We start from the raw sequence: 18188 nt of genomic DNA on the forward strand, positions 1-18188 counted from the left end.
AAACCAGGTATTCCCAATTACCAGTCCTTTTTCAGCACATAAATCTATAAGCTCTTCACCATTTCCATTTGCAACACTGAACACCCAATATACATTAATTATTCCCTCAACTGCCACATTACTTACCTTTGCATTCAAATCACCCATGACTATAACCCGGTCTCGTGCATCAAAACTACTTACATACTCACTCAGCTGGTCCCAAAACACTTGCCTCTCATGATCTTTCTTCTCATGCCCAGGTGCATATGCACCGGCAATCACCCATCTCTATCTACTTTCAGTTTTACCCATATCAATCTGGAGTTTGCTTTCTTACACTCTATCACATACTCCCACCACTCCTGTTTCAGGAGTAGTGATTCTCCTTTCCTTGCTCTTGTCCTCTCACTAACCCCTGACTTTACTCCCAAGACATTCCCAAACCACTCTACCCTTTTACCTTTGAGCTTCGTTTCACTCAGAGCCAAAACATCCAGGTTCCTTTCCTCAAACATACTACCTATCTCTCCTTTTTCTCATCTTGGTTGCATGCACACATATTTAGACACCCCAATCAGAGCCTTCCAGGAGGATGAGCACTTCCCGCGTGATTCCTTCTTCTGTTACCCCTTTTAGAAAGTTAAAATACAAGGAGGGGAGGGTTTCTAGCCCCCCCGCTCCCGTCCCCTTAAGTCACCCTCAACGACACGTGAGGAATGCGTGGGAAGTATTCTTTCTCCCCTAGCCCCATGAACCATACATTATTATGTATGGTTCATAGTGAATTGCCTGCGGATTGGTGGAATGCATGCATAGTACCATTGTACAAAGGCAAAGGGGATAAAGGTGAGTGTTCAAATTACAGAGGTATAAGTTTGTTGAGTATTCCTGGGAAATTATATGGGAGGGTATTGATTGAGATGGTGAAGGCATATACAGAGCATCAGATTGGGGAAGAGCAGTGTGGTATCAGAAGTGGTAGAGGATGTGTGGATCAGGTGTTTGCTTTGAAGAATGTATGTGAGAAATACTTGGAAAAACAAATGGAATTGTATGTAGCATTTATGGATCTGGAGAAGGCATATGGTAGAATTAATAGAGATGCTCTGTGGAAGGTATTAAGAGTATATGGTGTGGGAGGCAAGTTGCTAGAAGCAGTGAAATGTTTTTATCGAGGATGTAAGGCATGTGTACGAGTAGGAAGAGAGGAAAGTGAGTGGTTCCCAGTGAACGTCGGTTTGCGAGTTGTTAGGGAGGTGAATGCAAGAGTTTTAGAGAGAGGGGCAAGTATGCAGTCTGTTATGGATAAGAGGGCTTAGGAAGTGATACAGCGCTGGTGGCTGATTCAGGTGAGAAACTGCATTAGCTGGTGACTGAGTTTGGTAAAATGTGTGAAAGAAAAAAGCTGAGAGTAAATGTGAATAAGAGCAAGGTTATTGGGTGCAGTAGGATTGAGGGACAGGTCAATTGGGAGGTAAGTTTGAATGGAGAAAAACTGGAGGTGAAGTGTCTTAGATATATGTGAGTTGATTTGGCAGTGGATGGAACCATGGAAGCGGAAGTGAGTCACAGGGTGGGGTAGGGAGCGAAGGTTCTAAGAGCGTTGAAGAATGTGTGGAAGGTAAGAGATATATGTGATGATAAAAAGAGTGTGGTTGAGAGAGCAGAAGAGGGTGTATTGAAATGGTTTGGTCACATGGAGAGAATGAGTGAGGAAAGATTGACAAAGAAGATATATGTGTTTAGAAGTGGAGGGAACGAGAAGTGGGAGACCAAATTGTAGGTGGAAGGCTGGAGTGAAAAAGATTTTGAGCGATTGGGGCCTGAACATGGAGGAGGGTGAAAGGCGTGCAAGGAATAGAGTGAATTGGGACGATGTGGTATACCTGGGTCAACGTGCTGTCAATGGATTGAACTAGAGCATGTGAAGCGTTTGGAGTAAATCATGGAAAGTTTTGTGGGGCCTGGGTGTGGAAAGGGCACTGTGGTTTCGGTGCATTATACATGACAGCTAGAGACTGAGTGTGAACGAATGTGGCCTTTGTTGTCTTCTAGTGCTACTTCGCGCGCGTGCGGGGGAAGGGATTGTCATTTCATGTGTGGAGGGGTGTCGACGGGAGTGAATAAAGGCATGAATTATATATATATATATATATATATATATATATATATATATATATATATATATATATATATATATATATATATATATTCATACTACTATTCGCCATTTCCCGCATTAGCAAGGTAGCGTTAAGAACAGAGGACTGGGCCTTTGAGGGAATACCTTCACCTGGCCCCCTTCTCTGTTCCTTCTTTTGGAAAATAAAAAAAAAAAAAACGAGAGGGGAGGATTTCCATTCCCCCCCCCCCCCCGCTCCCTCCCCTTTTAGTCGCCTTCTACGACACGCAGGGAATACGTGGGAAGTATTCTTTCTGCCCTATCCCCAGGGATAATATATATATATATATATATATATATATATATATATATATATATATATATATATATATATATTCCTATGAGTCCACGGGGAAAATGAAACACGAAAAGTTCCCAAGTGCACTTTCGTGTAATAATCACATCATCAGGGGAGACACAAGAGAGAAGTATAACAGTCAGTTGATATACATCGAAGAGACGAAGCTAGGACGCCATTTGGTAATCATGTGATTGCCCAGTCACATGTTTACCAAATGGCGTGTCATAGTGCTTTGTCATTTTTTCAATTAAAGTATGAAAGACGGGCATAGTGTTTTGTATTTCCAGATAAAAGCTTTAGTACAGGATTATAGTAACAGACTCACTATTCCATCTGTTGTTCTTTCATATATGCTTATTTACATGGGATTGATCAGGTGCTTACAACTCCTTAGCGCTTTGACAAATATCGCAAAGTTAAGGATATATGTGTTCAGGTGAACAGTAGCATCCATACAACATATGTGCTTTGTAATTTTCTCTTTACAAACTTTAAGAGTGAATCATTAAGTGAGAGAGAGAGAGAGAGAGAGAGAGAGAGAGAGAGAGAGAGAGAGAGAGAGAGAGAGAGAGAGAGAGAGAGAGAGAGAGAGAGAGAGAGAGAGAGAGCATGCAATTGCTTGTACATGGGGTCCCATGCTTAAACCTGTTTTTACCATCATACATTTTCTTCAGTTTTTAACACCCATGGGGCACCATTCTTGAACTTGTTATTACCATCATACATTTTCTTCCATGTTTCATAGTATCTGCCTTCACTATTTCCTCACTTTTCTTGTTCCACTCCTCCAGCACATTTCACTGTGGAATTACTTCCTACATTTTTTTCTAAATTGTTTCTTGCTATGTCCTCTAGTGGCTCCAGATGGAAGTCCATAGGTTTAGTTGTTTAAGTTTCAAGGGTACTACTGTGAGAGGGCAAAATTAACCACTAAGGGACCCTGTCCGTATTTGCATGGCTTATAGTTTGAGGACTCTTTCCGTACTTGTATAAGTTGCCTCTTCCTGCCTTTAAACTATTAAGTATGCTTGATCCAAGTGAAGAAGTGCCTTATGTCACAGACAACTGTTAAAAACGTTAGGAAAAATTATATTTTACGTTACTCATAAAACACAAGGAAAAGTAGCATCAGAAGAAAGCCCTAGTGTCTCAGTTACCCATACATCATGATGGGGGAACGCGCAGCACATTTGTCTGTGTGCAGTATGACCCATGCCAACTGGAGGTTATTAAAGTCTTTAGGGACCTATTATAGTGAAAAAGAGTTACTGTCAGCATTGGAAAAAGTTCTTTGCTCATCATTGATCTGCAGGTGGTGGCAGAGAAGAAACAAAGGTGTATGAGTTGGTAAAGGTCAAGAAGCCCACCACGAGTCGAGCATGTGCAGCATGCCACATCTAAATGTCTGTATGGAAACAAATTGATTTTCTCCATTATTGTCTTTGTTTTGTAGTTCATTTGATCCTGGAAACTTGTGCACTGACATGGTTATTCTGAAAATGGTTTTCCTTTGTAAGTATCCATTGTATACCATTGCCTTTGGAATATCATGGTTTCTCTCACTTAACCCTTCTAAACCTTTACCTTTTCCTATTATTGTATATCCGTGAGAAATATATTTTCCTTGTTTTGTCTCTTCACCAAGAATGATTGGCTTTCTCTTGTCCTCCCAGTTCTTAAATCTGAGGTCCTGTCCTTCCTCACTAACTTATCCTTATATTGGTAAATGATCTCTAGCAATTATTATTTCACTGGTTTCTTCAGTTCACTTGCGCTGTAATAGAAATCTACGTTTTCTCTGTGATTTATTGTAAGAGTATTTTGTACCTCTGTGATCTTAATTTGTCAAACTCCTTCCTTGTTTTCTGTTTTCTACTCACCTTAAAAGCCTTTTGAAATTCTAAGAGAAAACTTGCTTACTCGAAATCAAATCATCTTTCACAACAAAATAGTGTGCCCGTGAGGATTCAGCCTCTTTCACCACACAGATATGTATGAGGCTAATTGCTAGTTTGCCCATAAAGATCCAATACCCACACAGGAACCTGCTCAGGTGAGACAGCATTAAGGCACAAGCCACGTTTTCTACTCATTTCCTCAGGCTTTGGCTTTGTGGATTTGCTGGTCATTGCCATTTCAAAACTTCCACTTTTGTGGCCTTTGCTTTTGGACTTTTGGACGTCAGATCAAAAAGAAGGAAAAAGTTTTTCTTTTCTGTCATACTCGTTTGCTGTTTCCAGCATTAGTGAAGAAGTGCCAGGAACATAGCTGAAAAAGGTCTTAATCGCTCACATTAACCATCTGCCTGTTATTTGTGATGCATTGAAACCATAGCGCCCCTCTCCACAACTAGGCTCTACAGAGTTTTCCGTGGTTTGTCCTGACTACTTCATGTGCTGTGGTTCAATCCTTTGCTCCATTTAACTTATTCAGTGCACTCCTTTCACTCTCCTCCATGTTCAGGCTCTAAGCACTCAAACTCCTATTTACTCCATTCAGCCATCACCAATTCAGTCTCCTCCCCTCTCCTTTGCCCTTCCATTTCCGAGACATCTTTTTTTTGTCAGCCCTTCATCACTCATTCTCTCAGTATTTTTAAACCATTCTTATTCTCTCCTCTCTCTCTTACCCTATCATTACTTATTCAATCACGCTTCATCACATATTGCCGATAGACATTTCATTTCCAACACATTCTTTCTCTTCCGTACATTTTCACGTATAGCTAATGCCTCGCATCCATACTACACCATCAGGAATACTATACCTTCAAAAATACCAATTTTTGTCCTCCCAGACAGTGACCTCTCTTTCCACACATTCTTCAATGCTGCCAGAACCTTCTGCCCCTAACCCCCCTATGACTCACCTATGCATTCTTCATTCACTGCCATGTCCACTCCCAGGTACGGTTAGTAAACACTGTCTAACTTAAAGGGGTTGCGGACGGCCGCGCCCCCCCCCCCCCCCTTCCTTTTGACACCTTTAACAGTAATGTATTGTAAGGTTCGCTTGTTTCTTTTCGGGAACTGCTATCGTAAGGCAACAATATACTGAAATAATACTGATTGCTTATCGTTGATCGCTGAGGCATAAATTCAGATGCTACATTAAATATCATTAGTTTGAGGGTACTTTTAAGATCCCGATAATTGATTATTGATCATGAATTCCTACATTTTTCTTGATAGAGTTGATGTCTCCCCTCTTTCGTGATAGGAAGTGACAAGTGACCATTTATTTAGAGGGTACTTGGTAAGAATAGAGTTGGTGTCTTGGTGAACGTATGTAATGAGTCGGCATTTCAGTGGCTATTAGGTTGCTGCCTTTTGTTTCACCTATGTGGGTTGTATACAATCAGTCCACAAACTTACTTTCTCCGTCATATATGACACTTGATGAATCAAAGCTTATCCGATCCGTATAATGATTACCTTTTCAGGAATACCACATGTTAACCTTGCCATTTGGCAAAATCTCAGACTGTTCTTATGGTCAAGACCGTAGCCATTTCCTGGTATCATGCGTTAGGATATTTTGAACCTTTAAGAAAAATGATATGACGAAGAGAATTAACAACATGCAACTTCTATTTCATAGGCTTTATGTTATCAATTTATTTATTCGTTTTTATTTTTTTTGTTTTGTTTAACAACGGTGTGCTGTCAAGGGCGTCGTCTGCTGTTAGTCGTGACGTCATTGCTTGACATCAACACGGGCACATGACACAGTAAATGCCATGAAACTTTGGATATAGTTTGTCATCTGTTACCTGATGATGATAGAGAATATATTTTCATAAAGGATATTGTACGTGTTACACCTGTAATCGAATTTCCATTCCTTGTAAGAATTCATTGAAAGACATCAATACAACGACAAAGCTATCAAAAAAAAGAATAAAAAAGTAAAAGACGAGAATTAAGAAGTTTTTATATCTGCATCCCTCTTATTAGTTATAATTTAAACATAGGCACATTTATTTGGACACTATGGAAAGTGAATGAATTTTACCTTTGTTCTGGTTATCACATCATCGCATTGCTCTTCTTCATATATACAGTAGGGTCAGAAAGTTTGATTCATGTCTGGCTTCAGGATTTTTGTTTTGGTGTGAAGCCTAATTGAATGATCTTTATTTAAAGACCAGGCTGGATTTATGGTCTCTTCTCGAGCCACCTGGTAAAGATGGTGTGTCAAAAACCTGATATAAACATAAGTTGCTGCCACCGATTTCGATGTTCTAATACTGTATTTTACTGATCGGCCGTACATGCTATGAATATTAAATGTATGGATAAAATAGTCATGAAAAATGCAAAAAATATATTTTTAAAGATGTTGAAGTTCTGTTTTATGGGAAATCGACGACTCTTTGAATTTGTAAAGTCGGACTAAAACCAGAGCCACGGCCGTCTGGACGGAGCAAGATTGAGACCAGTCCCAGTAGTCATCGATATTTGATCTCACATATATGGTAAGGTTTTGTTTAGATTTCATGTTTTGGGTATACGGAACAGATACATTAGTAACTTTGAGCTCACCACTGAAAGGTCTGCCAACGCCAGGAACATCACAGGGGTGAGAGACAGGGACATGGAATTCGAGAGTTGGCCAGATCAGTAGGGTTGATGTACCCTAATTTTATTAGGTCTCAGGAGCTGCAGTCTTCGTTTGTGTTTTGTAAGAGGATGGCATATCAGATTATCATATTACATCTAACGCCAAATGACCCTTATGAAATAGATTGATCAGTTGCTGTCAAACCTGTCTAGACAAAGAACTGGTATCCACGCAGCACAGACAAAAGCCCGTCATACTTGATATTTGAATACATAACCAATACATGAATTATTGGGCTAGAATTGGGACGCATATTCCAAGTATAATCTATGATAGTGATATGTTGAATTGTTTGTATTAACTCATAAGATCATTGATGCCTGGACTGTTTACTGTTGTATTCTAATAATTAACTTTTGTGGACTTGAGGAAAACATTTTGGTTTTACTGGCATGAAAGTGCATGTATAAGCTATATATTTAATCATCGTTTAAGATTCAGAACGAATTTTGTAACGGTAAAGATCTTCTTTAGCTCTGCATCTTGTTTTCTGAAAATAAAGCAGATTGATATGAGGAAATGTAAGATACCCAGTACAGCTAATTTCTAGTTGTGAAGATGACACTAAGGACCTCTGACTACAAGAATCTTGGCTTCCTCACAGTGTGGGCTGACTACAAGAATCTTGACTTCCTCACAATGTGGGCTGACTACAAGAATCTTGACTTCCTCACAATGTGGGCAGGAATTTGTAGTGGAGAAAAATAATAGGATTCATGTATTAATTGCATATAAAAGAACAACTTGATAGTAAAACATGATTCAGAATAACAAACATAACCAAATTAAGCATAGTGTATAACGTAACCAAATATGTAATATAGTGAAACCTGACCTAACTTAACCTATCCTACCCTAAGCATAAGGAAGCCTATCTTACCCTAACCATAAGGAAACCTAATCTAACATATCCTACTTTAACCATAAGGAAACCTAACTTAATCAGGTCATATCTTCACTAATCTATCCTACTCTAAGCATAAGGAAACCTAATGTAACCAGACCAAGCGACAAATTGTGACCGCCATAAGGAAACATAACCAGACCAAACCTGACATGATGTAACCTAATATAACTTATCAATCTAACTCTAACCATAAGGAAATGTAGCCAGATCAAACCTGACATTACCTGGCCTCTTTTACTCTAATCATAAGGAAACTTAACCAAACCAGACCAGCCTGACCTAACCTGTCTTACTCTGACCATAAGAAAAGTGAACCAGACCAAAACTGAGCTAACCAAACCTATCCTACTTTGATCATAAGGAAACCTAACCTAACAAGACCAAACCTGACCTGACCTAACCTATCCAAACCTAATCTAACCTTTCCTATCCTTTCCTATCCTATCCTATCCTATCCCTCTCTAACCATAAGGAAACTTGACTTGACCAGGCCAAACCTGACAACCTGGTAATCTAGTTGTTTAACTGGACATAATGATTACTTCTTGGAAAAGGCTTCTGTATTGAATACTTTAAACAGCTTATCGATGTTACAGAAATACCAATAAATCATGTTTTGGAGCATTATGTTTTATGTGGTGATATGAAATAGGGTAACAGCGGTATACCCAAGAAAATATGGCTGTGATTGAAGTAAAAGTAGGTAGTCTCATGTAGAAAATCATCACAACCAATGGAAATCTCAGTTAACCTCCTAAGCAGTCAAAAATTGTCTTAATTTTCAATTTTCTTGTCAGAATATGCTGGTCAGGCTAATAAAAGTGCACCTCCAACTTGATGCAGATGCACATCTGGACAATAATGTCTCGCTTGGTCCAACTTAGCGTACTTAGTGATGGACATGCTGTATTCCTACCTCATTTGATTTTATTTTTCTGTTTCTTATATTTTCCTATATTTTTGTTTCCATATTTTGTATTTAGATTTTAACTAATACTGTCCTTCCCGATATTGTTAATTCGTGTCACTTTTAGTGTTTTCCCTTACTTTTTATGTGCTATGTACTGTGTTTTTTTTCTGGGTATTTTTATATTTATTATACTTTGTCGCTGTCTCCCGCGTTTGCGAGGTAGGGCAAGGAAACAGACGAAAGAAATGGCCCAACCCCCCCATACATATGTATATACATACGTCCACACACGCAAATATACATACCTACACAGCTTTCCATGGTTTACCCCAGACGCTTCACATGCCTTGATTCAATCCACTGACAGCACGTCAACCCCGGTATACCACATCGCTCCAATTCACTCTATTCCTTGCCCTCCTTTCACCCTCCTGCATGTTCAGGCCCCGATCACACAAAATCTTTTTCACTCCATCTTTCCACCTCCAATTTGGTCTCCCTCTTCTCCTCGTTCCCTCCACCTCCGACACATATATCTTCTTGGTCAATCTTTCCTCACTCATTCTCTCCATGTGCCCAAACCACTTCAAAACACCCTCTTCTGCTCTCTCAACCACGCTCTTTTTATTTCCACACATCTCTCTTACCCTTACGTTACTCACTCGATCAAACCACCTCACACCACACATTGTCCTCAAACATCTCATTTCCAGCACATCCATCCTCCTGCGCACAACTCTATCCATAGCCCACGCCTCGCAACCATACAACATTGTTGGAACCACTATTCCTTCAAACATACCCATTTTTGCTTTCCGAGATAATGTTCTCGACTTCCACACATTCTTCAAGGCCCCCAGAATTTTCGCCCCCTCCCCCACCCTATGATCCACTTCCGCTTCCATGGTTCCATCCGCTGCCAGATCCACTCCCAGATATCTAAAACACTTCACTTCCTCCAGTTTTTCTCCATTCAAACTCACCTCCCAATTGACTTGACCCTCAACCCTACTGTACCTAATAACCTTGCTCTTATTCACATTTACTCTTAACTTTCTTCTTCCACACACTTTACCAAACTTAGTCACCAGCTTCTGCAGTTTCTCACATGAATCAGCCACCAGCGCTGTATCATCAGCGAACAACAACTGACTCATTTCCCAAGCTCTCTCATCCCCAACAGACTGCATACTTGCCCCTCTTTCCAAAACTCTTGCATTTACCTCCCTAACAACCCCATCCATAAACAAATTAAACAACCATGGAGACATCACACACCCCTGCCGCAAACCTACATTCACTGAGAACCAATCACTTTCCTCTCTTCCTACACGTACACATGCCTTACATCCTCGATAAAAACTTTTCACTGCTTCTAACAACTTTCCTCCGACACCATATATTCTTAATACCTTCCACAGAGCATCTCTATCAACTCTATCATATGCCTTCTCCAGATCCATAAATGCTACATACAAATCCATTTGCTTTTCTAAGTATTTCTCACATACATTCTTCAAAGCAAACACCTGATCCACACATCCTCTACCACTTCTGAAACCACACTGCTCTTCCCCAATCTGATGCTCTGTACATGCCTTCACCCTCTCAATCAATACCCTCCCATATAATTTACCAGGAATACTCAACAAACTTATACCTCTGTAATTTGAGCACTCACTCTTATCCCCTTTGCCTTTGTACAATGGCACTATGCACGCATTCTGCCAATCCTCAGGCACCTCACCATGAGTCATACATACATTAAATAACCTTACCAAGCAGTCAACAATACAGTCACCCCTCTTTTTTAATAAATTCCACTGCAATACCATCCAAACCTGCAGCCTTGCCGGCTTTCATCTTCCGCAAAGCTTTCACTACCTCTTCTCTTTTTACCAAATCATTTTCCCTAACCCTCTCACTTTACACACCACCTTGACCAAAACACCCTATATCTGCCACTGTATCATCAAACACATTCAACAAACCTTCAAAATACTCACTCCATCTCCTTTTCACATCACCACTACTTGTTATCACCTCCCCATTTGTGCCCTTCACTGAAGTTCCCATTTGCTCCCTTGTCTTACGCACTTTATTTACCTCCTTCCAGAACATCTTTTATTCTCCCTAAAATTTAATGATACTCTCTCACCCCAACTCTCATTTGCCCTTTTTTTCACCTCTTGCACCTTTCTCTTGACCTCCTGTCTCTTTCTTTTATACATCTCCCACTCAATTGCATTTTTTCCCTGCAAAAATCGTCCAAATGCCTCTCTCTTCTCTTTCACTAATACTCTTACTTCTTCATCCCACCACTCACTACCCTTTCTAATCAACCCACCTCCCACTCTTCTCATGCCACAAGCATCTTTTGCGCAATCCATCACTGATTCCCTAAATACATCCCATTCCTCCCCCACTCCCCTTACTTCCATTGTTCTCACCTTCTTCCATTCTGTACTCAGTTTTCTGGGTGTGTTTCTTATATAGATTTTGTTTTCATTTTGCATATTATATCCAAGTTTTGTGATGCAGTTTTTTCTCATTTTGTAGATTCCTGATGATGCCTCTGGGAAGGCAAAACTTGATTGAATTAGAATGGATGATTTTGGACAACTGGCATTTGAGCACCCACCTAGTGGTAGAATTATATTGAGAAAATTATTTAACATACGAAAGAAGATTAATAGCTCTAGATATAGCCGTATTCAGTTCTATGTACATTAGAGAAAATCTGCTTCCAGCTTATATTAATATACATATTCATACTTGCTCGCCTTCATCCATTCTGGGTGCCTCCCATTCCCATAGGAAACAGCATCACCACCCTTGTGTCAGTGAGGAAGCGCCAGGAAACAGACAAAAAAAGCCACTTCTATTCACAGTCAGTCTTTAGCTGTCATGTGTAATGCACTGAAACCATAGCTCCTTATCTGCATCCAGGCCTACTGACCTTTCCATGGTTTGCCCTGGACATTTCAAATACCCTGGTTCAGTCCATTGTCAGCACGTCAACCCCGGTATACCACATAGTCAAGATAAACTTCATATTTTTTTCATACATATTTACCGTTTCCCATGTTAGCGAGGTAGTGTCAAGAACAGAGAACTGAGTCTTAGAGGGACTATCCTCTCTTGGCCTCATACTCTTCCTTCTTTTGAAAAATTAAGAAAATGGGAGGGGAGGATTTCCAGCCCCTCACTCCCTCCCATTTAAATCACCTTTTACAGCACATGGGAAGCATTATTTCTTCCCTGTCCCCAGGGATATATTCATGTCTATATATGTGTGTGTCTGTGTATATATATGTGCATGTTTGGGTACTTATGTTTATATATATATATATATGTATATATATATATATATATATATATATATATATATATATATATATATATATATATATATATATATAAGTGCGAGGGTTAGGGAAAATGAGTTGGTAAACAGAGAAGAGGTAGTAAAAGCTTTAAGGAAGATGAAAGCCGGCAAGGCAGCAGGTTTGGATGGTATTGCCGTGGAATTTATTAAAAAAGGGGGTGACTGTATTGTTGACTGGTTGGTAAGGTTATTTAATGTGTGTATGACTCATGGTGAGGTGCCTGAGGATTGGCGGAATGCGTGCATAGTGCCATTGTACAAAGGCAAAGGGGATAAGAGTGAGTGCTCAAATTACAGAGGTATAATTGGGAAGAGCAGTGTGGTTTCAGAAGTGGTAGAGGATGTGTGGATCAGGTGTTTGCTTTGAAGAATGTATGTGAGAAATACTTAGAAAAGCAAATGGATTTGTATGTAGCATTTATGGATCTGGAGAAGGCATATGATAGAGTTGATAGAGATGCTCTGTGGAAGGTATTAAGAATATATGGTGTGGGAGGCAAGTTGTTAGAAGCAGTGAAAAGTTTTTATCGAGGATGTAAGGCATGTGTACGTGTAGGAAGAGAGGAAAGTGATTGGTTCTCAGTGAATGTAGGTTTGCGGCAGGGGTGTGTGATGTCTCCATGGTTGTTTAATTTGTTTATGGATGGGGTTGTTAGGGAGGGGAATGCAAGAGTTTTGGAAAGAGGGGCAAGTATGAAGTCTGTTGGGGATGAGAGAGCTTGGGAAGTGAGTCAGTTGTTGTTCGCTGATGATACAGCGCTGGTGGCTGATTCATGTGAGAAACTGCAGAAGCTGGTGACTGAGTTTGGTAAAGTGTGTGAAAGAAGAAAGTTAAGAGTAAATGTGAATAAGAGCAAGGTTATTAGGTACAGTAGGGTTGAGGGTCAATTCAATTGGGAGGTGAGTTTGAATGGAGAAAAACTGGAGGAAGTGAAGTGTTTTAGATATCTGGGAGTGGATCTGGCAGCGGATGGAACCATGGAAGCGGAAGTGGATCATAGGGTGGGGGAGGGGGCGAAAATTCTGGGAGCCTTGAAGAATGTGTGGAAGTCGAGAACATTATCTCGGAAAGCAAAAATGAGTATGTTTGAAGGAATAGTGGTTCTAACAATGTTGTATGGTTGCGAGGCGTAGGCTATGGATAGAGTTGTGCGCAGGAGGATGGATGTGCTGGAAATGAGATGTTTGAGGACAATGTGTGGTGTGAGGTGGTTTGATCGAGTAAGTAACGTAAGGGTAAGAGAGATGTGTGGAAATAAAAAGAGCGTGGTTGAGAGAGCAGAAGAGGGTGTTTTGAAATGGTTTGGTCACATGGAGAGAATGAGTGAGGAAAGATTGACCAAGAGGATATATGTGTCGGAGGTGGAGGGAACGAGGAGAAGAGGGAGACCAAATTGGAGGTGGAAAGATGGAGTGAAAAAGATTTTGTGTGATCGGGGCCTGAACATGCAGGAGGGTGAAAGGAGGGCGAAGGAATAGAGTGAATTGGAGCGATGTGGTATACCGGGGTTGACGTGCTGTCAGTGGATTGAATCAAGGCATATGTATGGGGGTGGGTTGGGCCATTTCTTTCGTCTGTTTCCTTGCGATACCTCGCAAATGCGGGAGACAGCGACAAAGCAAAAAAAAAAAAAAAAAAAATATATATATATATATATATATATATATATATATATATATATATATATATATATATATTTTTATTTCATTTTGCTTTGTTGCTGTCTCCCGCGTTTGCGAGGTAGTGCAAGGAAACAGACAAAAGAAATGGCCCAACCCACCCCCATACACATGTATATACATACACGTCCACATGCGCAAATATACATTCCAATACATCTCAATGTACACGTATATATACACACACAGACATATACATATATACACATGTACATAATTCATACTGTCTGCCTTTATTTATTCCCATCGCCACCTCACCACACATCGAATAACATCCCCCTCCCCCCTCATGTGTGCGAGGTAGTGCTAGGAAAAGACAACAAAGGCCCCATTCGTTCACACTCAGTCTCTAGCTGTCATGTAATAATGCCCGAAACCACAGCTCCCTTTCCACATCCAGGCCCCACAGAACTTTCCATGGTTTACCCCAGACGCTTCACATGCCCTGAATCAATCCATTGACTGCACGTCGACCCCGGTATACCACATCGATGCAGTTCACTCTATTCCTTGCCTGCCTTTCACCCTCCTGCATGTTCAGGCCCTGATCACTCAAAATCTTTTTCACTCCATCTATCCACCTCCAATTTGGTCTCCCACTTCTCCTCGTTCCTTCCATCTCCGACACATATATCCTCTTGGTCAATCTTTCCTCACTCATTCTGTCCATGTGCCCAAACTATTTCAAAACACCCTCTTCTGCTCTCTCAACCACGCTCTTTTTATTTCCACACATCTCTCTTACCCTCACATTACTTACTCGATGAAACCACCTCACACCACATATTGTCCTCAAACATCTCATTTCCACCACATCCACCCTCCTGCGCCCCAACTCTATCCATAGCCCAAGCCTTGCAACCATACAACATTGTTGGAACCACTATTCCTTCAAAGATACCCATTTTTGCTTTCCGAGATAATGTTCTCGACTTCCACACATTCTTCAAGGCTCCCAGGATTTTCGCCCCCTCCCCCACCCTATGATTCACTTCCACTTCCATGGTTCCATCCACTGCCAGATCCACTCCCAATTATCCAAAACACTTTACTTCCTCCAGTTTTTCTCCATTCAAACTTACCTCCCAATTGACTTGACCCTCAACCCTACTGTACCTAATAACCTTGCTCTTATTCACATTTACTCATAACTTTCTTCTTTCACACACTTTACCAAACTCAGTCACCAGCTTCTGCAGTTTCTCACATGAATCAGCCAGCAGCGCTGTATCATCAGCAAACAACAACTTACTCATTTCCCAAGCTCTCTCATCCACAACAGACTGCATACTTGCCCGTCTTTCCAAAACTCTTGCATTCACCTCCCTAACAACCCCATCCATCAACAAATTAAACAACCATGGAGACATCACACACCCCTGCCGCAAACCTACATTCACTGAGAACCAATCACTTTCCTCTCTTCCTACACGTACACATGCCTTACATCCTTGATAAAAACTTTTCACTGCTTCTAACAACTTGCCTCCCACACCATATATTCTTAGTACCTTGCAAAGAGCATCTCTATCAGCTCTATCATATGCCTTCTCCAGATCCATAAATGCTACATACAAATCCATTTGCTTTTCTAAGTATTTCTCACATACATTCATCAAAGCAAACACCTGATCCACACATCCTCTACCACTTCTGAAACCACACTGCTCTTCCCCAATCTGATGCTCTGTACATGCCTTCACCCTCTCAATCAATACCCACCCATATTATTTACCAGGAATACTCAACAAACTTATACCTCTGTAATTTGAGCACTCACTCTTATCCCCTTTGCCTTTGTACAATGGCACTATGCAAGCATTCCGCCAATCCTCAGGCACCTTACCATGAATCATACATACATTGAATAACCTTACCAACCAGTCAACAATACAGTCACCCCCTTTTTTAATAAATTCCACTGCAATGCCATTCAAACCTGTTGCCTTGCCGGCTTTCATCTTCCGCAAAGCTTTTACTACCTCTTCTCTGTTTACCAATTCATTTTCCCTAACCCTCTCACTTTGCACACAACCTTGACCAAAATACCTTATATCTGCCACTCTATCATGAAACACATTCAACAAACCTTCAGAATACTCACTCCATCTCCTTTTCACATCACCACTACTTGTTATCACCTCCCCATTAGCCCCCTTCACTGAAGTTCCCATTTACTCCCTTGTCTTACCCACTTTATTTACCTCCTTCCAAAACATCTTTTTATTCTTCCTAAAATTTAATGATACTCTCTCACCCCAACTCTCATTTGCCCTCTTTTTCACCTCTTGCACCTTTCTCTTGACCTCCTGCCTCTTTCTTTTATACATCTCCCACTCATTTGCATTTTTTCCCTGCAAAAATCATCCAAATGCCTCTCTCTTCTCTTTCACTAATAATCTTACTTCTTCATCCCACCACTCACTACCCTTTCTAATCAACCCACCTCCCATGCTTCTCATGCCACAAGCATCTTTTGCGCAAGCCATTACTGCTTCCCTAAGATAATGATCCACTAGATATTGATCAGACATCCCTCCAGTTGCACCTTTCAGCACATTAACATCCAAAAGTTCTCTTTCATGCGCCTATCAATTAATACGTAATCTAATGATGCTCTCTGACCATCTCTCCTACTTACATACGTATGTTTATGTATATCTCTTTTTAAACCAGGTATTCCCAATCACCTGTCCTTTTTCAGCACATAAATCTACAAGCTCTTCACCATTTCCATTTACAACACTGAACACCCCATGTACACCAATTAGTCCCTCACCTGCCACAGTACTCACCTTTCCATTCAATTCATCCATCACTATAATCTAGTCTCTCACTTCCCCTCGTTCCCGCCACCTCTGACAAATTTATCCTCTTTGTCAATCTTTCCTCACTTATTCTATCCATGTGACCAAACCATTTCAAAACACTCTATTCTGCTCTCTCAACCACACTCTTTTTATTACCACACATCTCTTTTACCCTTTCATTACTTACTCGATCAAACCACCTCACAGCACATATTGTCCTCGTACATCCCAATTCCAGCACATCCACTCTCCTCCGCACTACTCTATCTATAGCCCACTCCTTGCAACCATATAACATTGTTGGAACCATTGTTCCTTCATTGTTCCTTTCCAAAGTAACGTTCTTGACTTCCAAACATTTTCAATGCTCTCAGAACTTTTGCCCCCCTCACCCACTCTATGATTCACTTCCGCTTCCATGGTTCCATCCGCTGCCAAATCCACTCCCAGATATCTAAAACACATCAATTCCTCCAGTTTTTCTCCATTCAAACTCACCTCTCAGTTGACTTGTCCTTTAACCCTACTGTACCTAATAACCTTGCTCTTATTCACATTTACTCTCAGCTTTCTTCTTTCACACACTTTACAAAACTCAGTCACCAGCTTCTGCAGTTTCTTACCCGAATCAGCCACCAGCGCTGTATCATCAGTGAACAACGACTGACTCACTTTCCAAGCTCTCTCATCCACAACAGACTACATATATATATATATATATATATATATATATATATATATATATATATATATATATATATATATATATATATTTTTATTTATTTATTATACTTTGTCGCTGTCTCCCGCGTTTGCGAGGTAGCGCAAGGAAACAGACGAAAGAAATGGCCCAACCCCCCCCCCCATACAAATGTATATACATACGTCCACACACGCAAATATACATACCTACACAGCTTTCCATGGTTTACCCCAGACGCTTCACATGCCTTGATTCAATCCACTGACAGCACGTCAACCCTGGTATACCACATCGCTCCAATTCACTCTATTCCTTGCCCTCCTTTCACCCTCCTGCATGTTCAGGCCCCGATCACACAAAATCTTTTTCACTCCATCTTTCCACCTCCAATTTGGTCTCCCTCTTCTCCTCGTTCCCTCCACCTCCAACACATATATCCTCTTGGTCAATCTTTCCTCACTCATTCTCTCCATGTGCCCAAACCACTTCAAAACGCCCTCTTCTGCTCTCTCAACCACGCTCTTTTTATTTCCACACATCTCTCTTACCCTTACGTTACTCACTCGATCAAACCACCTCACACCACACATTGTCCTCAAACATCTCATTTCCAGCACATCCATCCTCCTGTGCACAACTCTATCCATAGCCCACGCCTCGCAACCATACAACATTGTTGGAACCACTATTCCTTCAAACATA

At 40.7% G+C, this 18188-nt stretch overlaps 1 protein-coding gene across 1 annotated transcript in view; it reads left to right on the plus strand.

The window, feature by feature from the left end:
- The first annotated feature begins 6666 nt into the window (after positions 1 to 6666).
- LOC139751370 (uncharacterized) overlaps positions 6667 to 18188 on the plus strand; it is a 298963-nt gene continuing 287441 nt past the window's right edge. The window contains exon 1 of the mRNA XM_071666735.1: positions 6667 to 6942. The gene's annotated coding sequence lies outside the window, so the exon portion shown is untranslated. The remainder of the gene's footprint in view (positions 6943 to 18188) is intronic.

The sequence above is a fragment of the Panulirus ornatus genome, chromosome 11 (genome assembly GCF_036320965.1).
Source record: "Panulirus ornatus isolate Po-2019 chromosome 11, ASM3632096v1, whole genome shotgun sequence".
In the NCBI taxonomy this organism is placed as follows: Eukaryota; Metazoa; Arthropoda; class Malacostraca; order Decapoda; family Palinuridae; genus Panulirus; species Panulirus ornatus.